Source organism: Mustela nivalis (assembly GCF_964662115.1).
Source record: "Mustela nivalis genome assembly, chromosome: 9".
NCBI lineage: Eukaryota > Metazoa > Chordata > Mammalia > Carnivora > Mustelidae > Mustela > Mustela nivalis.
In genome coordinates, this window is record NC_139028.1 from 18,662,151 (window position 1) to 18,671,439 (window position 9,289).

General features: G+C 39.5%; 1 pseudogene across 1 annotated transcript in view; it reads right to left on the bottom strand.

The window, feature by feature from the left end:
• LOC309841321 (NXPE family member 4-like) overlaps positions 1–2,775 on the bottom strand; it is an 88,119-nt pseudogene extending 85,344 nt beyond the window's left edge. The window contains exons 1-2 of the transcript in view: positions 2,097–2,775; positions 1,516–1,582 (exon numbers count right to left, since the gene is read on the bottom strand). The product of the transcript in view is annotated as an NXPE family member 4-like (transcript). The remainder of the gene's footprint in view (positions 1–1,515; positions 1,583–2,096) is intronic.
• Positions 2,776–9,289: the final 6,514 nt, after the last annotated feature.

Here is a 9,289-nt window from a genome sequence, read left to right on the forward strand (position 1 = left end):
CCAAAAAAGTCCAAATAAACAGTCCAATTTTAAACCTAAAGAAACTAGAGAAAAAGAACAAAGCCTGAAGTTAGAAGAAGAAAAGACTTACTAAAGATCAGAGTGGAAAAAAAATGGAAGAGAACATGAAAAAAAAAAATAGAAAAGCTCAATGAACTAAAAGTTGGTTGTTTGAAAAGGTAAACAGAATCAATTAACCACTATCCAGATTCATTAATGAAAATAAGAGAACACAAATAAAATTGGAAATGAAAAAGGAGGGGTGTTGGTGACAGTCAGTTAAGCATCTACTTTTGGCTCAAGTCATGATCCCAGGCTCCTGGGATAGAGTCCCACATCTGGCTCCCTGCTCGATAAGAAGCCTTGCTTCTCCCTCTCACCTGCCCTTCCTCCTCATTCATTAGCTCTGTCCCTCTTTCTCTCAAATAAATAAAATCTTTAAAAAAAAGTGAAAACAGAGAGATCACAGATGATACTACATATGTAAAATATCATAAGAGATTATATGAAAAATTACAGGCCAAAAATTTGGAAAACCTAGAAGAAATAAACAGCTTCCCAACTCTGAATTATAAAGAAATAGAAAATCTGAAGAGTCCAATTACAAGGACTGAAAATGAATCAGTAACTCAAAACTTTTCAAAAAGCAAAAGTCCAGAACCAGACAGCTTCACAGGTGAATTCTAATAAATACCCAAAGAAAAGTTGATACCTAGTTTTCTCAAATTATTCTAAAAAAAATTATAAAGAAAGAATGCTTCCAAACTCATTTTGCAAGGCCAACACTACTGTGATACCAAAACTAGGCAAATACATCACACACACAAAATTATAGGTCAATATCCGTGATGAACTTAGATGAAAAAAACCTTAACAAAATATTGACAAACCAAATTCAACAATACATTAAAAAGATCATATACCACACTTGAGTGGGATTTATTTCAGGAATGCAAGGATGGTTCAGTACCTGCAAATCAATGTGATACATGTATTAGCAAATTAGGATACAAATCACATGATCACCTTAATAGATGCGGAGAATGAATATGACAACATTCAATACACATTTATAAGAACTCTTAAAAAATTGAATATTAAAAAAACATATCTCTACACAAGAGACTCTTAGATGGCAGGTTAGAAACCTCTAGATGGTGATTTTTGGGCTTATAGTGATGTGGGAAGGAGATGATGGTATTGATGTGGGGAGGGAAACACCTAGGTGTAAATAGAGAGTTTGGACAGTTGAAGGTTATCGTGTTGAATGAGCAGGTAATCTGTTGCCTGATAAATAGATTAATGATGAATTACAGTTACTTAAACAGGTTTATGATACCCTAGTGATTCCAATCATTTATTTACTTGGGTAACTGATATTTTGGCTCACCACGGAGAAGACTGATGTGCAGAGATACCAATAGGGCAGATAACAATGAACAAGTCCACCAGAAGAAAGAAACCCTTGAATGAGTTTAGTACTAAGCACCACCCATCATCCCAGGGAGAACTTACTGTTGCATTTGGAGACATTAATGGCATTGTTGCATTGTTTTCCATAATCTCTACACCCACATTTGCTCTTAAAGAGACAGATACAAAAATTAATCTGCAGGTGACCCCAAAGATCAGGAAACATTAACAGCCACATTACTTATTGCTTCAGTGATTTCTTAGTGCTAATAATTGGCTACTGTACCCATAATTTCAGGCCATTGATTACATTTTCCTTCCTTTGTTTATTAGTCCAGGGGTACAGATACCCAGAAGGGGTGCAAGGTAATCTATTGAGGCAAAGTAAGAATATATTCGAGCACGCACTTACATGTATGTTCCTCATTCCCTTTCAGTTTTTATTTTGTTTACATATCTTTTTATTTCACTGATAAGGGTTAAATATCCAGAAAGACTGGGGACTACTGGAACATCAACACTGTCCCCAAATGAAAATGAATTCACAGATTCTTTTTTTTTTTCTAAAATGGCTCTTCATAGAGTCCCAAAATTGATATATTCAGAGCACTTTTCTTTGGATCAACATGGAGGCTAAATCATTGCCACATTTTCCCAGGTAGTCTCCCGAAATAATTATTTACCTTTTGAAGAGGCTCCCTTCTTGTCTGCTAAGATAAGAAACCTCCGTGTTTTTGGAATGCATGTGAGTGAGTGCAGCACAGGGCATGTGCTGAGGTCTCACGCCATAGAAGGATTCTTGGTCTTGAGCACCCACGTACTCGCAGAGCTCAGTGCTAGAGTTTAAAACCAGGGCACAGTCAGTGTCAACATGGGAGATGCCACTGGCAAATTGGCCAGTGAACATCACCCTGTCGTAGCCTTGGTTACTTGCCCTCCAGAGAGCCGACATCCCTTCACTGGGGTGGATGAGTAGGGCAGAGAGGCCCAGCCCTCCCAGAAGAGGGTGAAACTGACAAGTTAAGTGCCATTGTTGCAGTCTGTCACCTTTCCAGAAGCACCTGCCTTCAGGGCTGGGGAGGACATCCTGGCCCTCCGGAAGTGTCCGCCATATTCCTTCCTGTGATGCAAGTGGTCCCTCACCCCCAGCAGGATGTCTAGCTGATCCCTCCTGCAGTAGGCATCTTGAGGGTGGAGGATGGTGGTTGTGCCGTGTGTGGCACTGGTGGTGGTGCTCATGTGGGTGAAAGGTCTGGGTGGGATCAACTGGTCTAGTTTCTCTATGATTCTCTTTATTCTTAGCTCAGTCTCTGCTGATGAAACTACTGGATGCAGTGGTAATTCAGGACTTGAGGACTTCATGATAAAGTTCCAATGATGAAGGGAAGGGGGGCAGCTTAAATACGTCCATATCTGAAATGATAATGAATACAATAAACATATAGAGAATGTTTTTATGTAATATGATTTTTGGTAGGCTAGCCAACTTTGATCTTTTATAGAATAATGGGACATAAAAAAATAAAATGATACTGAGATTTTATCATTGTGTATGTTTCATGGGAAAAATAATTTCCTTTAAATTTGGTGGTGGAACTCCATTTTTCACTGGCTAATATATTTTGGGTTCTAGGATCTTCTTCCCTAAAATGATGGTAAAATAGACATTTGCTGGGCAGTTGTGAATACATGGAAAATGTTTTTTAACTGCATAGCGCACAACAAATGTTTATTGTCCTATAATGTCTTAATCTTAAAACTAGAATTCAGTCATTAAAAAAATCCCTAAGAAAATGTTTAAGATGCATGGGGCTTTGGGGCACCTGGGTGGCTCTGTGGGTTAAGCCTCTGCCTTCGGCTCGGGTCATGATCTCAGGATCCTGGGATCAAATCCTGCATCGGGCTCCCTACTTAGCAGGGAGACTACTTACCCCTCTCCCTCTGCTGCTCCCCCAACTTGTGCTCTCTCTCCTTCTCTTACTCTCTGTCAAATAAATAAATTCTTATAAAAAAATGCATGAGGCTTTTATGTAAAATACGATTTTTTCCATTTGATATTTTATATGTTGCTTAAACATTCTATGATATGAATCAGTATTTTTCAGATTGCTTTAGTTAACTTAGGAAATAATAAACATAGGTTTATAAAAATATTTATTTTCTAGGTGTGCCTGGGTGGCTCAGTGGGTTAAAGCCTCTGCCTTCGGCTGAGATCATGGTCCCAGGGTCCTGGGATCGAGCCCCAACATCAGGCTCTCTGCTCAGCAGGGAGCCTGCTTCCTCCTCTCTCTGACTGCCTCTCTGCCTACTTGTAATCCCTGTCAAATAAATAAATAAAAATCTTTAAAAATATATTTATTTTCTAATAAAAAAAAACACTGATTATTAAAAATGAGACAATGCCAAACTATATAGGCCAACAACTGATATGTCACTGTTAATATTTTTCTTTCATTCTCTACATGCCATTTCACATGATTGTGAATAAACTGAATATTACCAATGAATTTTGATATTTTAAAAATCAGTTGTTAGAAACCCCACCTTATGGGACACCTGGGTGGCTCAGTTGGTTAAGCTGCTGTCTTTGGCTCAGGTCATGATCCCAGAATCCTGGGATCGAGTCCTGCATCGGGCTCCTTGCTTGGCAGGGAGTCTGCTTCTCCCTCTGCCTCTGCCTGCTTCTCTGACTGCTTGTCCGCTTGCGCTCTCTATCTCTCTCTCTCTCTCTCTGACAAATAAATAAAATCTTAAAAAAAAAAAAAAAAAAGAAACCTCATCTATATCACTGGCTCACATAGTATTCCAGCCCATGGATACAGCTTAATATTTTACATATTTCCATCTTTTTGGACATTTATTGCATTCAACTTTCCTCTCACTTATACTTCAGTATAAACCTTTGTTATAAATCTTTGCAATCCAGGTTATTGGTCCAACGTGCTGGCACTGTTAAAGGTCTTTTTCTTTTTTTAAATTTATTTGTATGAGAGACGGAGAACACGCATGCGCACGTGAACACAAGCAGAGGGAGTGACAGGGAGAGGGAGAGGGAGAAGCAGGTTCCCGTGCCCAGCAAGGAGCCGGATGCAAGGCTCCCTCCCAGGATCCTAGGATCATGACCTGAGCCGAAGGCTGATGCTTAGCCAACTAAGCCACCTAGGTGCCCCAACACTGTTAAAGGTCTTAATATACACTATGAAATTGTTTTCCAGAACAATTCTCCTGCTGATAACAATGATAAACTCTAAACCATAAAGAAAGAAAATCTCTGCAAGTGCTGGAAAGTGGCCACCACAAGCAGATGGACACTGGACAGAAGCTGAAACTTGGAGTAAAGAACAGCACCGGATTGTATTATGAGGGGCGCTATCTACCGTTCTTCAAGCAAAAGGGGGATTATACAAATAGAAACACAGATCTTCAGGAGAGAACGAACAACACCAGAAATGGTAACTATATGGATAAATACAAAATACTATGGACATTGGGGAGGGCACATGCTATGGTGAGTGCTGTGACTTATGTAAGCCTGATATTTCACAGAACTGTACCCCGAAGCAAATAATACAGTATGTGTTAATAAAAAAAACTGTATGCTTGTGTCCTAAGTTCTCTAAAATACATGTAATTATTCTAAATAAGAACTGTAATTTTGTAATAATATGACAATGATGGCATAAAGAATGGCTTGGCAAATAGAAGTAAATGTTTGAAAGGTTATTACAGATCACACGAAGTAGCAAGATACTAACTATAAAAGAATATGCATTATAATCTCTAGAGGAACTAATTAAAAAAAAAAACTTACAGCTGTAAAAAGAATAAAGAAACTAATAGGAAATTCTAAAAAAAAAAAATCTCAATTAATCCAAAAAGAGGAACAGAGAGGCCAAAGAGAAAACAAACAGCAAGCAGGTAAACCTACATCCATTCAATAATTTCACTAACAGTAAGTTGACTGGACATTCTAAGACAGATAAAAAAGCAAGACCCAACTAGTTGCTGTTTATCAAGAATGTAGTTTAAATATAAAGTTTTCTATACATTGAAAGTAAAGATGAAAACAACATGCCCTGTAAGCATGAAAAAGCTAATATTAATGTTAAAATAGACAAGACAATGTGTGTCACCAGACATAGACATGGACATTTCAAAGAGTGGTAAGAATCGATTTCTCAGAAAACATAGCATTATAAATGTGTATTGTGCCTACGTGGACATATATTTTATGTGAAACAAAATTTGTCAGAATTAAAGGGACAGAGAAATCCATAATAATAATTAAAAACTTAAAATCTGTCTCAGTAGTTGCGATAGGAACTTAAAACTTAAAGCTACTATCTCAGTAGTTGCTATTTAGATTAAAAAAATGAGTAATGACCTAGAGAATATGAACGTTATCCTAGTAATTAATGTCTTAACCATCACAATGCACTATAAGGTATTTTTTAATTGCTACAACTTCACATGAAAGTTTTAAGTGATATTTAGTATGACAGAGTATTACTCTGTGCAAAAAATGTTTTGGTAAAAAATAAGCAGGAAAACCTGATTCAAGATGAAGGGCGAAAGACATATTATAGCCTCAATTTCCCACTATCATGGGGGATATCCCACTCAATATCCCACTATCAATTTCTACATCATGACCTGAGCCAAAGGCACAGGCTTTAACCTACTGAGCCACCCAGGTGCCCTAAGCACTCTTGATCTCAGGGTTATGAGTTTGAGCCCCACATTGGGCAGAATGATTACTTTAAAAAAAAGGAAGGAAGGAAGGAAAGAAGGAAGGAAGAAAGGAAGAAAGAAAGAAATCAATCTGAAAAACAAAAGGCAGAGGAGTTTAGATCAAGGAAGAAAATCATGGCTCCAAATGCAGGTCAATGAGAATTCTGCAGAAGGTGGAAGCCATTCCAAGGAAGCAGTTTAATAATAAAATACCCAATTTAGGGGCATCTGGGTGGCTCAGTGGGTTATAGCCTCTGCCTTCGACTCAGGTCATGATTTCAGGGACCTGGAATCGAGCCCCGCATCGGTTCTCTGCTCCGTGGAGAGCCAGCTTCCTCCTCTCTCTCTACCTGCCTCTCTGCCTATTTGTGATCTTTGTCTGTCAAATAAATAAATAAAATCTAAAAAAAAAAAGATTTTATTTGTTTATTTGATAGACAGAGAACACAAGTAGGCAGAGAGGCAGGCAGGGTCGGGGGGTAGGCAAGTGGGCTCAATCCCAGGACCCTGAGATCATGACCTGAGTCGAAGGCAGAGGCTTTAATCCATGGAGCCACCCAGGCGCCCCTAAATAAAATCTTAAAAAGAAAAAAAAGATTTATGATCATGAGAAACAGTGTAAAACTGAGCTTGGAAGAGATTAAAGAGGTAATGACTAAATTCAGTGTGGGATCATGTCTTCGGTTCTGGAACAGAAAAAGGACATTAGTGGAAAAAACTGTGACATTCAAATAAAGTCTGTAGTTTAGCTAACAGTCACTAATGCACCAATGTTAATTTCTTGGTTCTGTACACTGTCCAATAATCATACAAGATGTTATTATGTGAAGCTGGCTGAAGACTATATAAGAACTCTCTATACTGTTTTTGAAAACCTTTCTATACTTATAAAATTATTTCAGATTAAAAAACTTAGGAGCGCCTAGGTGGCTCAGTCAGTTAAGCATCTGTCTTTGGCTCAGGTCATGAACCCAGGGTCCTGGAAATGAGCCTGTGTTGGGCTCTCTGCTCAGTGGGGAGTCTGCTTCTGCCTCTGTCCCGCTCCCCACCCCTCATCCTCCGCCCCTTACCCTGGCTTGTGGGTGCTCTTTCTCTCTCAAATAAAATCTTTATAAATTTTTAAAAACTTTCTCAAATGGTAGAAATAATATATTTCTCCATGAAATGTTTCATTTTCCCTATATTGTCTACCAAATAATTCAGCAAATGATTTATGTCTATACAGAAGAGGTGCTATGACTTCCACTGTTTCATGTTGTCATCTATATCTGATAGAGTTCTAGGCTTTTCATCTTGCTTGGTATGTTTTTCATCTATGAATGTTGCACTATTTTTTTTTTTTTTAGATTTATTTATTTTTTGAGCGAGAGGGAAAAAGAACATGGGAAGGATGGGGAGAAGGGAAGGAGAGACAATCTCACCCAGACTTCATGTTGAGCATGAAAACTGACGTGGGGCTTGATCCCACCACCCAAGATCATGACCTGAGCCAAAATCAAGAGTCAGAGCCACCCAGCTGCCCCAGCATTTTTTTTTTTTAAACATGTCTTTGTATATCTTATTTTCTGGGGGGTAAATCCACTTTTAATGCTCCAAATTTTCAAAATTAGCTAAAATTAGCGATCCACTGTACCTTTCTGTTCCCATGTTGCTAAGACTCCATGCTCCTAGATTGAGGCTCCAAGATAGAATACTAACAGGATGCTGGTTCCTTTGTTTGATTCAACACCAGGTGTGCCACAGAAGGGAGAAGCTGGTATATTTAGATCTTAGTAAAAGCTGTAAGAAATCCTGAGGAAGTCCAAGATGATTGGATTCTGATGTCCCTGTTGGAGGTTAGCCTTTAGGAGGAGGAAGCCAAACCAGGGCAGGAGAAAGCTGGTAGTCAGGAACAGGGTAAAGATGGAGGCAAGCATTCTGGGTCCTTTTAATTTCCTTGCAGTGCCCTGGTTAGAACACTGCTACCTGGTGACTATAGGGGAGAGAAGGGGCAGCACCATCTTTCAGGACCTGCCTGGAGGCGGTGTAGCAACATCCAGCCCTGCTACAGAAACCTGAGAGCAGGGAGGCGAAACCCGCAGGTGCAAATGAGCGAATTAGTCCTCAGCTTTAACTCCTGTCTTCTTGCTACCCATGGGAAGGCTACTGTCATTTTTTTCCAGATGGTACTTTATTGTGTGGGATTTCTCCATGCCTATAGCATGTTTAATATTCCCAACCCCTTGCCCCAAATGCTTTAGCAACAGTGTCATCACAGCAGCCGCCGAATTCCCTGCACATATTTCCCAACACCATTTTTGGTTGAGAAGCTGTGGTTTAGAGGATCGAGTCCCAAGAGGATGACAGCTCTTGGGACAAGCTGTACTTCGGGGGAGGCACAGTAAAGTCACTTGAGGTCAGTGTCACAGTGTGTGTGCATGACAAACTGGAAATTGTTGAGGAAAAATCAAAATGGGCTCTTAGCTCTAAAGACCCCTTCCAAGAATCTCTGTATACTCACTACAACGAGGGCACGAGCTAGGGCTTACAGTTTGGCAGGTTCTCCTAGGGAGACAGGACTGTTGACAGTCACGGATAATCCCAGGGAAATGTGGCATTGCAGGAAAAATAATGAGACAGCCTAAGGTACACGCACTACGTAAGAAAGGGAAAAAGTAATGGACCACACTGAACAAGAATTAGAGTTATTATAGTATTATAGAGCAAGTGGAGATGCTGATTGTCTGATTGGAAAGCAGAAAACAAGTAGTCATTAAAAAAGAACCAGTCGAGGGGTGCCTGGGTAGCTCAGTGGGTTACGCCTCTGCCTTCAGCTCAGGTCATGATCCCTGGGATTGAGTCCCCACATCAGGCTCTCTGCTCAGCAGAGAACATGCTTCCCCCTCTCACTCTGCCTGCTGCTCTGCCTACTTGTGATCTTTGTCAAAAAAAAAAAAAAAAAAAAAAAGAACCAGTTGAAGCTTCTCGGTCTGAAATAAATAATACCCGGAATAAATGTTAGTCTGTTGCAAGAGGAGAATGCATACAGAAGGCCAGTTAGGAAAGTGAAAGATCAGGTTGAGGATCGTTCCCAGAAATCAGAGAGTAAAGAGTTGAAAGAATATGAAAGACAAAAGATCTGGAGCAAAGAAATAAATAGGTCAAC